Raw genomic sequence first — 18,961 nt, 5'->3', positions numbered from 1 at the left:
TGCGTACCCCTAGACACTCCCCTTACACTGCCCTATAAGATCTCTCTCTCTCTGCAGCGGTTCAAGCTGTCTTTTGTAGCCATCCGCCATGGCGGGTGGGTGAAAGACCCAAGCTAACATGGGGTTAGCTCGTTAAAAAAAACAAAAACAAAAACAAAAAAAAAACAATAAAGCCTTGTGCAGTTTGCAGCAAGCTCTCGAATCCACCTGGTGATTGGGGTGACCACAGTCATGGCCTGGGACCCCGGGTACCTGAGTTTTCCGGGGGGGTCTAACAAGTCTATTCAAATGAAATTCAGAATAGAGCAAACTAGTCCTCAGTGTGCCCGGTGACCTCTTTCCAGAGCTACTTATGGGCCTAGGGTGATGGGCCCTGCTTTTTTTGATACACAGAGTGAGACACACTGTGTGTGTGTGTGTGTGTGTGTGTGTGTGTGTGTGTGTGTGTGTGTAGGGGTTGCATGCACAAATGCTGCTGGGGTCCTCTCGGTCGGGTGGAAAGAATGTCTCAGCCTTGGTAATTTTGGAAAGCTATGTGCAAGGCTGCGTTAGCCAACAGAAGTTTGTGGAACAGCTGGGAAAACAAAGCGCTTTCAAAGACTGCCGAGGAGGAAGCTGTGGCTTCACACAGGAGTCAGATCCCAAAATGTAATGCACGTGGAGGAGCGTATGACCCCCAGCAGTGACTGCTGCTGCGGCAGGTGGCTTCCTGCCCAGGCCGGGAGGGGAGGTGGTGGAGGCCGGGAAGGAAAGGGTTAATAAATCTTTTCTTAAGCCATAAGCTCTGGTCCTCAGGGTTTCTCCATCCATCCAGCATGGGAGACGCTCCTTGGTGGCCCGTTAGTTCACTTCATCTAAAACCATGGCGACAGCACACAAAACAGGAAGAGGCCTGTGAGGTGTGTGTCTTCTTAATTGCCCAAAGATCAATCAAAGGTCCAGAGGCAACACCGGGAAGGACAAAGGCCTTCTTCCAGCCCTGTCCCGAAAGCAGCTCTTTGGCCATTTCCCCTGCCATCCATCTGTCTTGTTGCAACAATGGCTTTAGCTGGTTGGAAAATGCAAAGATTAAAACAAACTGCTCAACGTGCAGCCAGGACCTGGTGAAATCCTACAGTTTAGCCAAGTCTAGAAAAATGTGTAATGGCAGGGCCTTACGGATGGGCTATATGGGGACTTCTTGGGGCAGCGGACATACACTCAAGGGGCTGTTTGGAGAGACTATAGCGACAGCCTGTAGGTTTAAGATATCTTTATTTAGATAAACACCAGCCAAACACGCAAGCCAGAGCGTGCCAGGGACAGCAAGTCAGCCAGGCCAGAGAGTGGGGCCTCCCATGTGCCTGCAGCCCCTTAAGAACCTAATACGTGTCATCCTGACCTCACCTTGACCACGCCCTGACAGGCGTGGTCAGGCACACCTGTCCAGCCCTTAGAAGGCGTGGTTACGGTGTCTCCCTACAGGAGACTATTCATTAAGTCACACGTGTGTGGACTCCTCAGATGTTCCTCCTTCAAACCGATGGAGGAAAGAATTGATGAGAAGCTGGAAATGTGTTTTGCTGTCCTTAACATCTAGTTTGCAAAGGAGACCCTGCGGGTTTGTTCCAGGAGTGGGTGAGGGCCACCGAGGAGTCCTTGTGCAGAGCCTGTCTGTATCTTTTGGCTAAAAATATGACGGTTTCTCTGAGCATTCCCTCAACCCAAAGATAGCCAAGTAAAGGAGATGAGAGGGGTCAAAAGTGGGAGTAAATGGAAACTTGGATTTCAGTTTGTATTGCAATGCTAAGTAAGCATACACATGGAGGTCACAAAAGCCACTCTGTCATATCTCTAGCATCAGTTTAGCCTTAGTGTTCTTCAAGGCTGGAAGCACTTCACTTCAACTAACTTGTTCAAGCCTTCATATTTATCCTGGAGCTGGGAAACCCCTTCATGGCTCAGAATGCGATGCCAGAAGTGACCAGCCACAGTGCACACACCAGAGGAAAGCAAGCCCCTGTCTCTTGTATAAAAAGACAGAAAGCAATTGCTTGTGTTAGATTGTTTTGTTGTTGTTGTTTGTTTTTTGTCTGTTTGTTTGTTTTTCGAGACAGGGTTTCTCTGTGTAGTTTTGGAGCCTGTCCTGGCACTCGCGCTGGAGACCAGTCTGGCCTTGAACTCACAGAGATCCTCCTGCGTCTGCCTCCCGAGTGCTGGGATTAAAGGCGTGCGCCACCAACGCCCGGCTGCTTGTGCCAGATTATACTACCTGCAAATTTCATTTCCGTGTAGTGGAGAGAAAGCGGTTTGTTAGGAGACTTTTGCATTAGGAGTTGACACAAGTGTGACAGCAAGTGTCCACAGCTCCGGCTTCTCAGGATGGTGGCAGACAAGGACTGCCTGACAAGCACAGGAGGCTTGGTCCAGGCTGAAGAATGTAGCCAGACCCTTTGCCAAAGCTAATTAATTATTGAAGCAAAGACCTGCACAGATGCAAAGGTCTACCTCCTTGAGCTGAGAACAGAACCCACCTCCTGAAGCCTGCACTGGGGAGAAGGAGGACTCGTACCAGGACACAGCTGTCCCTGCACCGTCCACAAGCCGAAGAGAGATTCTGGATTCGGGAGGGACAAGCTCTCCAGACTGGCCCCTGATGGCTTGCTCAGGTTGGGCCGTTTCTAGTCACTGCTGAGGCAGGAAGCTGCTGTAGGAACTCATTCAGCCAATAGCATTTGGGGTACCTGTCCATTAAGGTGTGGTCTCATAAAGGAGAGAAGATGTAAGCTCTCTCTTGGGTGGTGGTCGGAGATCTGACCGCAGCTTCTTCTACCCCAGGGCAGGAGACCTTTAAAGCTCTCTACCTTTTTTGTGTGAGTGTTGCCCAAATATTTGATATTCTTTTATTCGGTCTTTTGTAGATTTCCTTATTTACATTTTGGTACCTGGCCGGGTGATGGTGGCGCATGCAAACTTTAGTCCCAGCACTTGGGAGGCAGAGGCAGGAGGATCTCCATGAGTTCGAGGCCAGCCTGTCCTATAAACCTACACAGGGAAACCAGTCTCAAAAAGCCAAAAAAAAAAAAAAAAAAAAAAAACCCTCATATTTTGGCACCCAGCATGACCTGTTTCCCACGCTGACCCACCCCTAGATGCCGTGACATCAGTGGCTAACTGGGACTTCCCACGCCCTGCCGAGAGCTTGCTCCCAGCTGCCTGGGCAGTTTCCTTGAGTTCTGCCACCAAAGCATGAGGGACCCAGACCTTGCAGGCAACTGCGGGCTGCCTGCTTCAAGATTTCCTGTGAGGCTCCTCTCCTCATTCACAATGTAAGCAAGCAGAGGAAACTCGGTTTTAAGGCTTGGTTATGCAGGCAGACGAAGAACAGGCCATGACAGGCCTCTACTGCTGGAGCTAAAACAAGCATTGAGATGTCAGAAACATGCAAAGCTTCCGCTGAAACCAAGCGGTTGGCAGGCTGGGCCACCAGATTTCTTCCCTTGACAGTGAAAGGGAGGGGCATTTTCTCTGTGGTGCCACAGCACTGACGATGGAAAACTTCAGAGAAACAGGTCTCTCAAGCTCTTGTGGACCCCATAGACCAACACAGGCTCCAAGGCCTATTTAAGCCCTCTCTCTTATTTGAAAACAAACAAACAAACAAAACACACACACACACACACACAAACACATACACACAAAACCCCAAGCCTAGGACCCATAAGTACAGAAGACATTTGGGTAGCTTCAGGGTGTGGCAGCAAATACCTTCACTTCCTGAGTCATCTCCCTGACCTTAAAAAAGTGGAAGTACCAGGTGTGACAATTAGTGTTAATTTTCAACTCTAGAATCATTTGAGGTCTCTGGGCTTGCCCATGTGGGATTATCTTGATTGCTCTGGTGGAGTTGCAAAGACCTACCCGCTGTGGGTGGCACGGTTCCAGGACGGGATCCTGGACTGAGTAAAATGGAAATAGAAGAGGAGCGTTAGCAAGCTCACACTCATCTGTGTCCCCACTGTGTGTGTGATGTTCCCAGATGCCTACTCTCTCCCACCACGATGGACTGAACTTTGAACAGGAGCTGAAACAAACCCTGTCTCCCTTAACTTTCTTTTGCCTGGCTACTTAGTTACAGAAAAAAAAAAAAAAAAGACAAACTAAGACACTGAACAAGCACACAGCTGGGAGAATAGCTACCTTTGGACTGGGGCACTTTTAGGGTATGCGCAGAAAGCAGCAGCTGGTCTTTTTAGATGAGATGATTTGGAACAATTGTCTAAGAAAGTTCTGTGGCTGGCTAGCCTGGTAATGTTTTGTCCCCTCAAGTATTTGTTTAAGGGCTGGGTTCTGGTGATTAGAGACATGGGCAAGCCAGCATCCTGTACTCCAGGAGTCTACTTGCTGTCAGGAGGCAGAAATGGGACAATCTGAAACTGTAGAAGATTATAGGTAACATAATGGAATTAGGGACCAGACGTGGAAAGGACCACAGAGGGGGACATTGTTCCTGTGGATTCATCTCCATTTAATCCTGACAGTCTATTGGATAGCTGGCTCTGTTTACCAAAAAAGCAGCATTCAGGCAAAGTGCTGTGGGGGTGTGGTGAGATGGAAGCCTGACGGGTCTTTGACTGTTGCTCAGCTTCCCTTGGTCTCTCCTTGGGACATCCGGAAATGTTTAGATGCCCTCTCACCCACTATTAATCACATATTAACCCTCTCATCACATATGGCTTTGTGCTTCTATTTTCCATACGATCGTTCTTTATTGAATCCTATTCTTGTTGCGTTTCAATCTGTACTTTTCTCATAATTTCTTTCTTCATAAAGGCCACATCTTCTTCTATTCTAACAAAGGTGTAAAACTTTTTTTCCTAGAATTCTTTTCTGATTTATGAAATATGTCATTTTTAGAAACATGCTTAGGGCTGGAGAGATGGCTCAGAGGTTAAGAGCACTGGCTGCTCTTCCAGAGATCCTGAGTTCAATTCTCAGCAACCACATGGTGGTTCACAACCATCTGTAATGAGATCTGGTGCCCTCTTCTGGCCTACAGGGGTACGTGCAGACAGAACACTGTATACATAAGAAACAAACCTTTAAGAAATAAAAGAAATATGTTTATTTACTGGGATTCTAGATGACATTTGTTTCCATTGTCTTCAGGATTCCATAACTCTGCATGCCAGGGAAGAAAATTTGTTCATGGTTGCCAGAGGATACAATGGGTGGCTTTCTCTTGAGTCTCCAACTTGGATGTTGGTGGATCTTCCTGGACTATAACCTGAAGACAGGGCTAATATACAAAGCATATATTCCTTTATACAGAGTCTGGATCCTGTATGTTATTGTGTTGTCTTTAAATTGTTTGATTGCTAGGGAGTTGGCTCAGTGGTACGGACACTTGGATGAGAAAGCCTGAAGACTTGGGTTTGAGAGCCCAGTACCTATTATTTTATTTATTTATTTTGTGTTGGGAGCCAAATCTCAGGGCTTGGCATGAGATCCTAGGCCATGCTTGGCCGGTCACATAGTTAACCTTTACATAGCAGCTCCTTAGAACCTCAGCTCAAGAAAAGAAACAACTTGACCCAGTCCTCCACCCACAGGCTCAGCCACCTAGGCAACCCCTTCCTGGACCTCTTACTCATAAACTCTTTACCCTGCCAAACATCCTCTTTGTGGCTTCCTAATATCCTGCCTACACTAACACCTGGTACACAAACAACCCATTCTACCCCTCCCCCAATCCTGCTTTACTGACTATATAAGCTAGCCTGAGAAAAGTAAAGTTTGCCACTTGGTCAGAATCTTGTCTTGTGGTCGTTCTTTCTGCATGTCTTGTCCCCATTCCCTATCCCTGACTCTCTTGCCCCAGGTTGACGTCCTGAGGGTCAGGACAATTTAAGTTTTTTGAGACAGGATTTCTCTGTTTTGCTTTGGAGGTTGTCCTGGAACTCGCTCTGTAGACCAGGTTGGCCTCGAACTCACAGAGATCTGCCTGCCTCTGCCTCCCAAGTGCTGGGATTAAAGGTGTGCGCCACCAGCGCCTGGCCATCAGTAGCTATTATTTAAAAAAAAAAAATCCAGGTGTGCCTGTATGTGCCTGTAACTCCAGGGTCATGAACAGCAGCAGGTCGCTGAGCTTGTGGGCCACCAGCCTAGCCCCAGGTTCATTGAGAGACCCTGCCTCAGTGAATAAGATGGAGAATGATAGAGCCGGACACCTGTATCCTTTGATTTCTACACATTTGCACAAACACCACAGATGTGCACACACAAACACACAGAACCAGGAAACAGAGGTGGGATTCCCAAGTTTTCGGTTGACCCAGATCCTGACCCTCTAAGTCAGAGGTCAAGATCTGGAAAGCAAACAGCTAGCTCCTCTCACTGGTGTCGCAAGCCCACCTTGCTGGAGATGAGGGTCCCCTAAGCCCACCTTGCTGGAGATGAGGGTCCCCCAAGCCCACCCTGCAGGAGATGAGGGTCCCCCAAGCCCACCTTGCTTGGGATGAGGATGCCCGCTCAGTCCAAGTCTGAGTTTCATCTTGGCCTTTTGTGTTTAAAATGACTACATTTCTTCCAAATTTGGACATTAGTTTTCCCAATTACTATGAATTATTTTGTACTTCCTAAATAGGTATTTTAGTAGAGACTTGGCAAAGGATATCTTAGGTCTTCATAAGCAAATTCCATCCAAAACAAGAATGTCTGAAGTATTTACATGCTCATTGATTCATCCAACCAGTACTGACTGACTACAAGTCATGTGCTTGGCTCTGTGCTGCACTGACCGAAAACACTCAGCCCCCTCCTCTTTTAGCTGAAATCAATAGTTTAGTGGGTGTTTCATGACAGCATGAGGAAATGCTTCGAGATCAAGTACCGGGGACTTCTTTACTCTGGGCCATGACTAGAGATTGTGGGAGAAAACACTAGAATGATAGTTTAAGGTTTGGTATTGAAAGTTCTTGGCTGCCACACTGAACTATAAAGTTTGACGTGTGTGGAGGCACCGAGGAAGGAGAGGAGCTGTGCTTTGAGATGTTGAGTGAGTGAGGACTGGGGGCGGCGAGGGCAGCTAGTGCAAAACCAGCAGGGATGCATGGGGCACCTGACTTCAGTCAGAGCGGAGGAGTAGAGACAGACAGACAAGGCACGGGAAGGTCTGACAATCAACAAGAAGCAGGCACACAGGAGATGACACCACACATCAGGTACAAGGAATAAGAAATCTCGAAGACGCATACTGTCGGTTATGAGCAAATATCTGACATGGAGTCAGACACTATGGCACCGAATTTTAATGCCAGCACTTAGGAGGCAGAAGCAGGCAGTGAGTTCAAGGCCAGCCTGGTCTATGTCGTGAGCCCTTGTCTCAAAACCTAACAAACAAACAAACAAACAAACCAGATAATGAACTACTTAAGAGGGGGAGGAATGGTGATGGGGTCTTGTTTGTGCTCTAACAAATAAAGCTTGTCTGAAGATCAGAGGGCGGAGCTAGCCACTAGTTAACCATAGAGGTCTGTACAGACAGACAGGAAGTGAGATGGCTGTGTGGAGAGAGGAAGTGATGGGGCAGTAAGGAAATAGGAACTCTGCCCCTTTTTGGCTGAGGAATTAGCAAGTTGGCTGTGACTTGCTCTTTTCCTCTCTCTGCTCTTTCAGCATTTGCTCAGATTATCTGGCTGTGGGTTTTTAATTATTAAGACCAATTAGAATTCACGTTACAAGGAATGGTTTATTTTGGGCTCTTGACTTAGGAAGAGCATCTTTATGAAAGGGGATACAGGAGAAGCCAGGACAAGTTAAAGTATTATGGAGGTTTAGATGAGGAATGTCTCCCACAGCCTCAGGCATTTGAGTAGCTGGTCCCCAGCTGGTAGCACTGTTTGGAGGTCGGTGCAGCCTTGCTGGAGGAGGTACATGGCTGGGTGTGGGTTTTCAGAGTTTACAGCTTTACCCCACTTTGAGCGGGTGTCTCTGCTTTGCACTCAGCTTCCTGCTCCTGCTACCATGCCTGCTGGCCACCCACCCCTCCCTCTGAAACCAGAAGCCCCAATAAACTTTCCTCCATAAGTCATGTTTGGTCATGATATTAAATCACAGCAACAGAAAACTAATTAACACCCAAAGACACACCCTAGTGGCCTACTTCCTCTGGCCTCAACTCCTATGATTTGCCTCCTCCCAAATATGCCATCATTTAATGGCTCCATCAAGAAATGAATCCATTGATTAGACTAAAAACCTCAGCATCCAACAAAGCCCATCAGTTGGCAGTAAGCCCCTGTCTGAGGCTCTGATGGATGTCTCTTAACACTCCAACCGTAATGTCAGCTTTACACTCAGCATACAAAGCCCAAGCTTGTACATAGATATAGTGTTGAGATTCCAAAAACAAGAGAAATGACAAAGCCTTGAAGATAGAAGGGTGGAATATCTGATTATCATGTGACCTCATCACTTTGGGGTTAAAGTGGCTGTCGAAAAAGTGACAAAAAGCAAGTTGGGGACGAAAGGGTTTACTTGACTTACATTTCCACGTTGTAGTCCATCACTGAAACAAGTCAGGACAAGAACTCAAACAGGGCAGGAGCCTGGAGGCAGGAGCTGATGCAGAGACCACGGAGGAGGGCTGCTTACTGGCTTGCTCATCATGCTTTGTTCAGGCCTGCTTTCTGATAGAACTCTGGACCACCAGCCCAGGGGTGGCCCCACACACAAGCTGGATCTTATGGAAACATTTTCTTAATTGAGAGTCCCTCCTTTCGGGTGACTCTAGTTTGTGTCAAGTTGACATAAAACCAGTCAGTACAGTGGCTTTCCTCACTCTGTGAAGCCAGTGAGGCAGAAAGGCAAGGAGTTGCTTTGCCCGAAGCACCAGGTTTTCCACTGTTGGGGAAAGGATGCTGTTTAGAAAGTTGTTGAGTCTTTCTTTAAAACTTCCACGGATTTGAAGGGAATGGTTACTCAACATCCACAACAGGTAACTCCTAGGAAAATGGCACTCTGGCTTTCCAATTCCTGTGGGCCTGATGAAAAGAAGTTACAGATGAGTACCGATTAATTTCCATTTGAAAAGTCAACTTTTGCTTTTTAGGGAGAGAGCACGGAAGGATGTGGGTAATTAAAATCTCCAGATAACACAAACACCAGATTTAACCAGAGATTTCAATTCCTCCTCCACGACTTTTTTTTTCTTTTTCTTTTTTTTAAGTAGAGGTGCCAAATAGCACAGCCCCACCTGCCTGTGGGATCTGGGTGTCACATGATACTAACTTTTCTAGAAGACAGTGGAAGCCAGAAGAACAAAAAGCCAGGATTTAGGCGCCTCTCCTGCTTGGTTTCGTCTGGAGGCCGCTCAGGATTGGACGGTTCTTGAAAAGCCAGATCAGCATCAACAGCAACTCCTCAGTGGAGAGCCTAGCGGTGGCTTCGCGTGGCTGAAGGCAGAGTGGTGGTGGGGGGGGGGGGGGGGGACGGCACCACTCTCTCCTCAAGCACTGGGTTTCTCATTCACCTTGCGCTTGAAGCTCTTCCTGCTCTTCTCATGAGATGCAGACCCAACCAACATATAACTGCTGCCATTTTAAATGTCCCGAAACCAACCCTTCCTGGTGACCCTGGTTTGTGGCCTGGCCCAAATCCGTCACCATTTCTCTGAGACCTGTGTTCAGTCTTGGGCCAGGCTTGTGTGCCCCTGTTGAAACACACCTGAGCTCCCAACCTCTTCGTCGCTGTTCCTGCCATTCCAAGAGTCTCCGGCTCTCTACTGTCTTCCCTGATCTAAAGTCTACTTACTCCCAACGACAGCTCCTTCCTGTGCCGACACTTCATTACTGTGCCTTTCTGACACCGAGGCGTACTTTCTATGTTATTGCTGCAGTTTTATAACCCCCACCATGACATATTGTTCTCGGAAATGTGGGTCATGACCCCATTCGTGAGCTTTGAAATCGCTTTTAGTGGGTCGCGACCTGAATTTTTAAAAATGAAACAGAATAGCAGAGAACAACTTGGGACGCACATTGCACACGCATCCTGAATGACACAGAGTAAACATAGTTCTTGGTTTATGGTCCAAAGGCTTGAAAGTCGCTGTCACTTATTTATAGAACAGAAAACCTTGACCCACCTAGTTTAAGTGGCAAATAATTTACTAACGTATATGACCAGAAATCTGGAGACGGGGCAGTACTATTTAGCTTTGGTTTGCTGGCCACTTGGCAGCAACAAGGATCTAGACTTTCACCCCCTTTGTCTTTTTCTCCCCTTTGCAAGCTGGCTGGTAGAGTGCCCTGCCTCACAACAACATTCAGAGGCAGAAAACAAAACTGAGGTCTAGTCTTTGGATTTTTTTTACCAGCTCTACGTACCCCAGCTCTACGCACCCTAACTCTCTTTCCACTGCTCTTCAAAATTAGATGACAGAAATAAAATGGCTCTCTCCTGAAGTAGCAAGGAAAACCAAAATTAGTAGATGAAGATAAGGGTGCCTCTCACAAGCACTTGCCTGGTATTATTGGTCAGGGAAAAGGGGGTGGCTGGTGAATTGGGGTCTTCAATCCAGGCCCTGCACAGATGCCCGGTCCGTCTTGGGCACTTTTTTCTCCATACTCTGTAAGCTTCCTGCATAGCCACACTCGCCATGTGCCTGGATTTCCAGTGATCAAGTTAAACCAATCTCTTTGCCTCAGAGTCTAAATATTCGTGGTGTGCAGAGATAAAATATCCAGCTCCGGATACAGGACACGGCAGACAGAGCTCGCGGTATGTATGCCCTTGGTCATCCCCGGGGCTGGGATTTCTTCCTTTTCTAAGTGCTATTAAATGTGGAGTGCTGAGGGCACCGTTGGGCGCAGGAATGCTATTTCAGTAATAAAATGCATATTTGTCACAATGCAGATGGCAACTCGGAGCTCCACAGATGGGACTGGGCTTCTGGAGAGGAGAGGCGAGCAGGAACGGTGGGTGTGGCGTGAGATGACGTCATCCCAGATAGGGTTTTTCTCTGGAAGTGATTGCTGCTGAATCATCCCCGGGGCCAATTTTCAGCGTGTCAGTTGGACAAAGGTCCCTGTAATTAAGGCCTTGTCCCACCACTTGCCACAGCACAATTCTGCCTATGTTGCCGTTTGAGGCCAGACAAGAAAACATGAATATATAAAATTACCATATCTGCTAGAGCTGCGGTGGAGGGCAAAAACCAATGCTGTCGTGACAGCCAATAATACTATTGCTGCTCCTCTCCCAACAGCACAAATGTGCAGACTTGTGTGGTCGCACACACACACACACACACACACAGAGAGAGAGAGAGAGAGAGAGAGAGAGAGAGAGAGAGAGAGAGAGAGAGACCTCGGTCAGAACACGCATTCCGGACTTTGAACTAAAGCAAATCTTCATTCCTGAGATAATTGGGATGTTTGCTCTGGGTACAAACTCAAGATTCTCTTGCCTGCCCAAAGGAGGAAACCACGTGGGAGGCTTTCCCTCCCTCTGTCGCCCGCCAGGCTGCACCCAGTCCCGGGAAGGCGGCATACCCAGATATGGAGGTGTCTGGCTTCCTTCTGGGTAAATCATCACCTTTATCAGCCTGCAGGGGATCAGTGGTCTCCGCCAGCCCCAGCTGGCCGGATTTTACCCTAGATCCAGCTACAGGAAGGCCCTTGTCAACACATCCCCTGAGCAGCTAGGAGGCGTCCAAAAAGGATGAAGAAGTCATAGGTGCTATGATAAAACTTGAGGGGGACCTTGGCGGAGTCTACGGCAGGTGAGGCTGACCAAGGCGGAGGCACAAACACGCCAGGCAGACAGAGCTTAAGTGAGAAGTTTAATTAGCAAGGGTAGGGGGGGGGGGAGGAAAGAGAAAAGAGGTAAAGAGACACAGAGACAGAGAGAGGGCACAAGAGAAGAGGGAGACAGGAAAATTCCTGTCTGCCCCAGGGGAACATAGGGAAGAGAGCAGGAAAGACAAGAGAGTGTAAGTGGGCTGGGTCTGTCTTTTAAAGGGATCCTTTGCACCTGCGTGCAGACTACCAACCATAGAATCCCGGGCTGACCAGGGCACTGCCTGAGTGCATTCTGCCAGGTGACAGGGGCCGGCCAGCATAAAGCCTGCGTCCTTACAACAAGCACACCACTGTCCCTAAAAGAGACTTCCTCTTAACATCACACTGGGTTCACTCCCCATCAATTTTTAAGATATTCCCATCGCCTTTACAGGAGTAGGGGTGGGGGAGGCGAGATGAGGGGATAGGGGTGAGTAGAACAGAGCCATCCAACAAATGGCTTGGAGGACTTGGACAAGGAACTGGTCATGACCGAGAACTGGCAGGGCTTAGCCTTCCCCTCTACGACACAACCAGTGATTGGTAAGAGCCAACGCGTATGAAGCGCTTGCTGTTTGCCCTGCACCAGCTGAGAGCTTCTGCGCATTTAGACCCCACTCCTGAGCATGGTGCCGCTGTTACTATTTATAGATGAAGAAATAAACCTGGGGCCAGCGTGATGGCTCAGGAGTACAGACAGCTGCTGTCAAGCCTGACAACCTGAATTTGATCCCTGGGACTCACGTGGTGGAAAGAAAGAACTGGCTTCCCCAAGGTGTCCTCTGCTGCACACACACACACACACACACACACACACACACACACACACACACACACACACATACATACCACAGACACACACACACCAACATGCACAAAGAGACAGACACACAAAGATACACACAAACACACACACACACACACACACATACCACAGACACACACACCACAGACACACACCACAAACACACACACAGACACATACACAGATATACACACACAGACACTAAACAGATGTATTTTTTTTCTTAGAAAGTAAGCCTTAGGGCTGGAGAGGTGGCTTAGCAGTTAAGAACACTGGCTGCTCTTCTAGAGGACCCAGATTCAATTCCCAGCAGTCACACGGTGGCTCACAACTGTCTGTATCTTCAGGATCCAACACCCTCACACAGCCATGCATGCAGGCAATGCACACAAAATAAAAATAAATCATTTAGGGAAAAGGAAGGAAGAAAAGAAAGAGCCGGGCGTTGGTGGCTCATACCGTTAATCCCAGCACTTGGGAGGCAGAGGCAGGATGATCTCCTATGAGTTTGAGGCCAGCCTGGTCTAGAACTCCAGCGAGTTCTAGGACAGGCTCCAAAACAATACAGAGAAACCTTGTCTCAAAAAAACAGAAAAAAAAAAAAAAAGAAACAAAAGGAAACAAAAGGAAGAAAGAAAGAAAACCTTGAGGAAAAGAGAGTCATTTGCTGTTTGAGACTATCCTGTTTTTCCTGCCAGTTCCTAAAACTGGCTCATCCCCAATTCCTGAGGATTCGGTTCCAGTGTTATGTTTGACCCCGTAAGGATCGGGAGCATTAATGTGCTAAAGACTTGGTGCCCACAGTGACTCTTTGGAAGGGGTGGAGGCTGAAAGAGGCAGGGCCTAGCTGGAGGACCTGAGACTTTTCCTTCCTCTTTTTTTGCTCGGTAGGCATGAGATGAGTCCTCGGCTCCCTTGTCCCCCACATTCCTGCACCAGGCACTGCCACACAGGCCTGAAGCTGTGGGGCCATTAAAATAAACCTCTTTGGACTATCTCAGGTGTGCTATTCTAGCGACAGAAAGTTGAACAACCTTTGTCCCCAATGGAACTTTCCCTACCCATCCGTCTCAATGGCTCACTCAGCTCGTGATGGTCCTGGCCTGATATTCGTTTGTTTGGGCCATTGTATAGAGCATCAAATAGAGGTCAAATCTTGGTGGTACAGGCAAGGGACAGAGCCTCTGCCCAAAGTGCTTATGTGTCTAGAAGCACCAGGGCTCCTTCTTCCCCTCTGGAGGTTTCTTACTCATTCTGAGACACAAGTGGGCAGTAGACAAACTGACCAGAGCAAAGACACCCAATTCATCATATGCCACGGAGCAGGACCCAACAGTGGGGTTTAGAAATGTGTCTGTCTCGGGCGGTGGTGGCGCACGCCTTTAATGCCAGCACTCGGGAGGCAGAGGCAGGTGGATCAAAAGAAGCATGTCTGTCCTCTGTCCTCTCTGTAAGGGAAAGAGACATGCTGGAGGCATTCCTGGGGGAAGCTGGACAAAGTTTGTCTGGAGAAAGTTTGCCTCGACTCAGGTTGTGGTAGTCCACTCTTGTCTTCTTGTGAGTCTTCTAGAAGACCCGCCTTTAGGCAGATAGAAGACTTCAGAGAAAGCTCCTCTGGCCGTTGATTCTGACCGTTTTAGGTCAAGGTACTTAGCACATCAAAGTGCTGTACTTTCCAAGGTCGTTTTCTGGGCCTGGCTCGGGAGCTGGGGTGTAGTTCAGTGACAGGGTCCTTGTCTAGCACGTACAAGACCCTGGTTCTGAGCCCAGAACTGTAAAAGGGAAAAAAAATTTGCCAGGCATTCACTCACTATAGAACATTGAGTAATTAAGATGCATTTATTGGGACTGGAGAGAGGGCTCAGAGGTTAAGAGCACCGACCGCTCTTCCAGAGGTCCTGAGTTCAATTCCCAGCAACCACATGGTAGCTCACAACCATCCATTATGAGATCTGGTGCCCTCCATTGGTGTGCAGATATACATGGAGGCAGAATGTTGTATACATAATAAATAAAATCTTTTAAAAAAAGATGCATTTATTTTATGTGTATAAATGTTTTGTGTGCATGTATGTTATGTGCACCTGTGCACGCAGTACCAACGGATGCCAGAGGTGGCATCAGAATTAGTTATAGACTGTTGTGTGGTGCCATATGGGTGCTTAGAATCGTACCCAGGTCAAGAGGGGCAACTTCTCTTAACTGATGAGCTATTTCTTCAGCCCCACATTGAGTAATTAAATAAGATATTTATTTCTAGTACTGCTATGGTTCTATGCTGGCTGCTAAAACAAAAGACCTTTAAGTGGATAGAGACTAAAGATAGAAGTTGATTTCTCTCTTGTGTAGACATCCATCCAGATCCTTCAACTGTGTGGTCAAACTCTTCAGTCTCTTGTTCTGTCTACCTCATCACTCTCTGACAGCTCTAGGTGACGGTGAGGGTGGAGCCATCCACAGAGTCCAAGGTGGCTCCTTGGTCATGCTGTGTGTGCTCACAGTTTGACACAGGAGCCTAGTTGATGTCACCGGGACCCGGTCCTCTCTAGGTGTCTGTCTCACCCTCTGAAGGTGACTAGCGTTTGTACTCTTAGAGCCTATCAGAGTGTGGGAGGCTTCTTACTTCATGTCCTTTCAGCTTTGTGTTCAGCATCTGCCCTTTCAGAGTGAAAGTTGGTTCTGGGTTCAGCAACCTGTATCAGTCCAGACTCCATGCATAGGGCAAGCTGTCACCTGAGACTCACTAGAGCTCCTTGTCCCCAGTCTCAGCAGCTGCATGTCTGAGAGTTGGAGAGGGATGGAGCCACATGTGAACTGCCAGGACTGTTCGCCAGGACAACGATGGATGGGTGGGAGGTGTTGAGTTAGTCTCGGCATTCCTTTGCTGTAACAAATGCTGAGAAAGTTTACGTGGAAGCAGGACATCTTTATTTTGGCTCACGGTGGTGATTTCAGTCCTTGGAACACTTGCCCCATTATTTTTGGGCAATGCTGCAAGATGGTGTGTTATGGTGGGAGCACACAGCAGAAAGACGCAGACGGAGAGTGGCAGGAAGTTATTAGGGTCCTTGTTATTCTTTTGTTTTTGTTTTTTGTTTTTTGTTTTGTTTTGGTTTGGTTTGGTTTGGTTTTTCGAGACAGGGTTTCTCTGTGGCTTTGGAGGCTGTCCTGGAACTAGCTCTTTTAGACCAGGCTGGTCTCCAACTCACAGAGATCCACCTGCCTCTGCCGAGTGCTGGGATTAAAGGCGTGAGCCACCAACGCCTGGCTTATTCTTTTGCTTAAATTAGAAATTTGAGAGATGGACATGGCACACGATCTATAGAGAACACTAATCAGTTTATTATAGGGTGGGGGAGCAAGAGGGAGAGAGAGAGAGAGAGAAAGAGAGAGAGAGAGAGAGAGAGAGAGAGAGAGAGAATAATGCTGTGGGTTTAAAAGGTAGAGCTCACACACGCGCACTGAGTCCCTACGCATCCTCATAATGAGTGACACACCCATATCGTGGCCACGCAACACAGGGCCCTTTAAGCTGCCTAGGTATCTGACGGAACCTTTCAGTCCTGATGACAAGTTCCCAACAACCTAACTTCCTCTAACTAGGTCTCGCCTCTTGAATGTTCCACTGTCTCTCAACAGCACATGGTCTAAGGACCACGCCTTTAACATCTGCGTCGTCGGGAAGACACCCAAGCCATGGCAAACGATGAAAAGACATCAACACCCCTTTATTCAATTGCATGGGTTTTAGGGATGCATGATCCATAGCATTGACCTCTAAACTCACTGCCAGGATCTCACTTTAACTGTGCCCCCCACAGTGCATTTATCTCCGTGTAAGCGGACTCACGGGCTAATCTACTAATACTGTGGTAAAAACTCCCATGACCCCTTCTTTCCCAGTTCCTTAGTAAAGCATTCCCCAATGGACACAAGACATACCAGAATAGACTACACTTCCCAGAAACCTTTGCAGCTAGTTGTGGTCATATGACTCAATTCTACCCAATGGGATGCCAGAGTGGGGTGTCATTTCAAGAACTGTCCCGGGGGCAGGTGTGCAGTGGTGTGCAGTTGTTTCCTTCTTCTTCCGCTGCCCAGAACGTAGACATACTGCCTGGGCCACGAGGTCGCAGTAGAGAAGGAAGTGGAAGCCACTTGTTGACGATGTCAGAGCATCAGAAACGACAGCTGTCCCTGCTCCAAACAGCTCACTACCAGGCTCCACGTGCATGACTCGAACTCTCGATTCAGTCTTTTTTTTTTTTTTTTAATCTAGTCTCTTACTCTGGTCCTACCTGATAGAACCGTGCGTATTACAATGCACACGCCGTGAAATGTATAAAAGGGAAACCAACCATGGGCATGCCGTACACCTCTATAAAACAGAAGTTACGTTAGGAGACTCCAGAAATTCTAGTGTAATCTGCACTCCACTGGACACAAGTCCCACACACCTCTGCGACCCGAAGCTGAATCTTCTCTCGTCCGCTTGGTCTCCTTGGCTCTTGCAGAGTCAGGGCAGAATTCCTCCCAGGCCCTGACTTGGCTAACTCTCCGGGCATGCTCGCCCAGCCTGGTGGGATTGGCTCCACGCTGTGCGATCCGAACCCACACAAGTGGGCAGTCTGTACTGCCGGAGGCACAGCTGTGCTGGGAGCCTAGTGGAGGTGCGCCCACTCACCAACTTCTCCCCCAGGCAGGCGGGCGGGCATGTGACTGGTCACCAGACCACGTGAGGGAGGAGAGGAGGCTGGGAGCAGAGCTGCGCTCCCGCCCCCCCCCCCGGCCCCGCCCCGGAAAGCGTTTCCCAGGCTCAGCCCCTTCGGATGGGGCGGTGCCCACCGCCCCTCGTTAGAGATGCTCAGAGTGGAACCGGTGCCAACATCCCGAGGCTGAGGGTGCGGCCAGCTCCCCACGCGCACGAGGCCTGCGCCTAGGAAAGTGGGACCCCCCCCCCCGCCCCGCTCCCCTTCAGCATCGGAGCACTGTGTCCTGTTGTGTCACAGCTCCCAGACTCCCTGACTCATGCCATCCTCCGAGTTTTAGAGAAAAGGTTATTCCAGCGCCGCAGTAGGCTGCACGCTACACCCGCTCCCACCCCACTCAGATAATTGCAGCACCCGCGCAGGGCAGAGGGGCCAGGAAGAGGGGGCTACAAGGCGGGGAGAGAGGGAAGGGTTCCTGGAACCACAGGAGGCCCTCGAGAGACGCTGGGGACGATCTCATTAGAAAGCCACGTGTGGCTCGGTCGCTAACCCCAAGGGCAGGCGTGCAGGTGGTAAATGAGGCAGACCCTGAAGCCTGCGGACCCTGCAGCCTGGCGAAGGAGGGTGCAGCTAGGAGGGGAGGCAGCGTCGAGCCCCCACGGCAGCTTCATCTGTTCCCCTACACATCTAAGTAGCCAGGCTAGCGTGTGATTCTCCGGTAGCCATGGCAACGAGCCCCGTTCCATGGAATGCGTGGTGAGACATCCCACAGAAAGATCCCAGCGCTGGGCTCGGTGGTGCTGTGCCTGCCCAGGAGCAAGCAGCTCCCCTCCACCTGGGTCTGTCCTCTGGGGCTGCGGGGGTGCCCGGTGACACTGGAGACGGTGACAATTGAGATATGGAGCTGGGGACATTGGTTCTTCTTGTTCTCCTGCTACTTGCCTCACCCCCCCCCCCTTTATTTTGGAACCGTCCCTGAAGATGAGAGACAAAAATAACACTCTCCCAAGGAGACGACGCTAATTCCCCACCCTGAGCTTACCGAGATGGGGGTCTATAGGGAGGCGCCCACCTCCAGCAACTACGCAGTGTCAGGGGTCAACATACTGGGCTCTGCCAGGAAAGCTGCAGAGACGTGGGCTGCACAAAGGGAGGCTGTGTTAGCATGGAGCAGGCTCTGGGACCCAGTGGGAGGCCCTCACAGGCACAGCCGGAGGAAATGGCTGTAAGCGAAGGGCAAGATTATAATATGGTGAAACACACGTTGGGGGATTCAGCACCCAGAAACCAAGTGACCGCTCCCGAATAATGTCTGTACATGTGGCAGGCGCAGCCGCACGACGGCCACCAGCCTCAGGAGACACGCTATGCAGGCTGCCTTTTCAGTGGGATGCCGTGTGGGGCTGACTGACGCAGCTACAGCTGACCTTGAATGAGTCAGGCCCTTCAGGTGTCAGTTTCTCCATCTTAGAAACAAGCAGAGGACTCATTGTGTCTTCTTCCTGGGCTCTGTCTGCAATCACGCTTGATGACATGGAGAAAATACTTTTAAAATGTGGATCGCTGTAAGGCCTTCCTCTTCCTCTTCCTCCTCCTCCTCGCTTCCACCCCCCTTTTTCCTTCTT

General features: G+C 49.1%; 1 long non-coding RNA gene across 1 annotated transcript; it reads right to left on the bottom strand.

The window, feature by feature from the left end:
- Positions 1–5,080: 5,080 nt before the first annotated feature.
- On the bottom strand, positions 5,081–8,882 carry LOC113837427. Its single transcript, XR_003488001.2, has 2 exons — positions 8,527–8,882; positions 5,081–5,278 (listed from the first exon to the last, which is right to left on the bottom strand). It is a non-coding gene; the product is annotated as an uncharacterized LOC113837427 (long non-coding RNA).
- Between the last annotated feature and the right edge of the window lie 10,079 nt (positions 8,883–18,961).

The sequence above is a fragment of the Cricetulus griseus genome, chromosome 10 (genome assembly GCF_003668045.3).
Source record: "Cricetulus griseus strain 17A/GY chromosome 10, alternate assembly CriGri-PICRH-1.0, whole genome shotgun sequence".
Taxonomy (NCBI): domain Eukaryota; kingdom Metazoa; phylum Chordata; class Mammalia; order Rodentia; family Cricetidae; genus Cricetulus; species Cricetulus griseus.
Note: the sequence above shows the minus strand (reverse complement) of the source record. Positions and strands in the feature narration are given on the sequence as shown.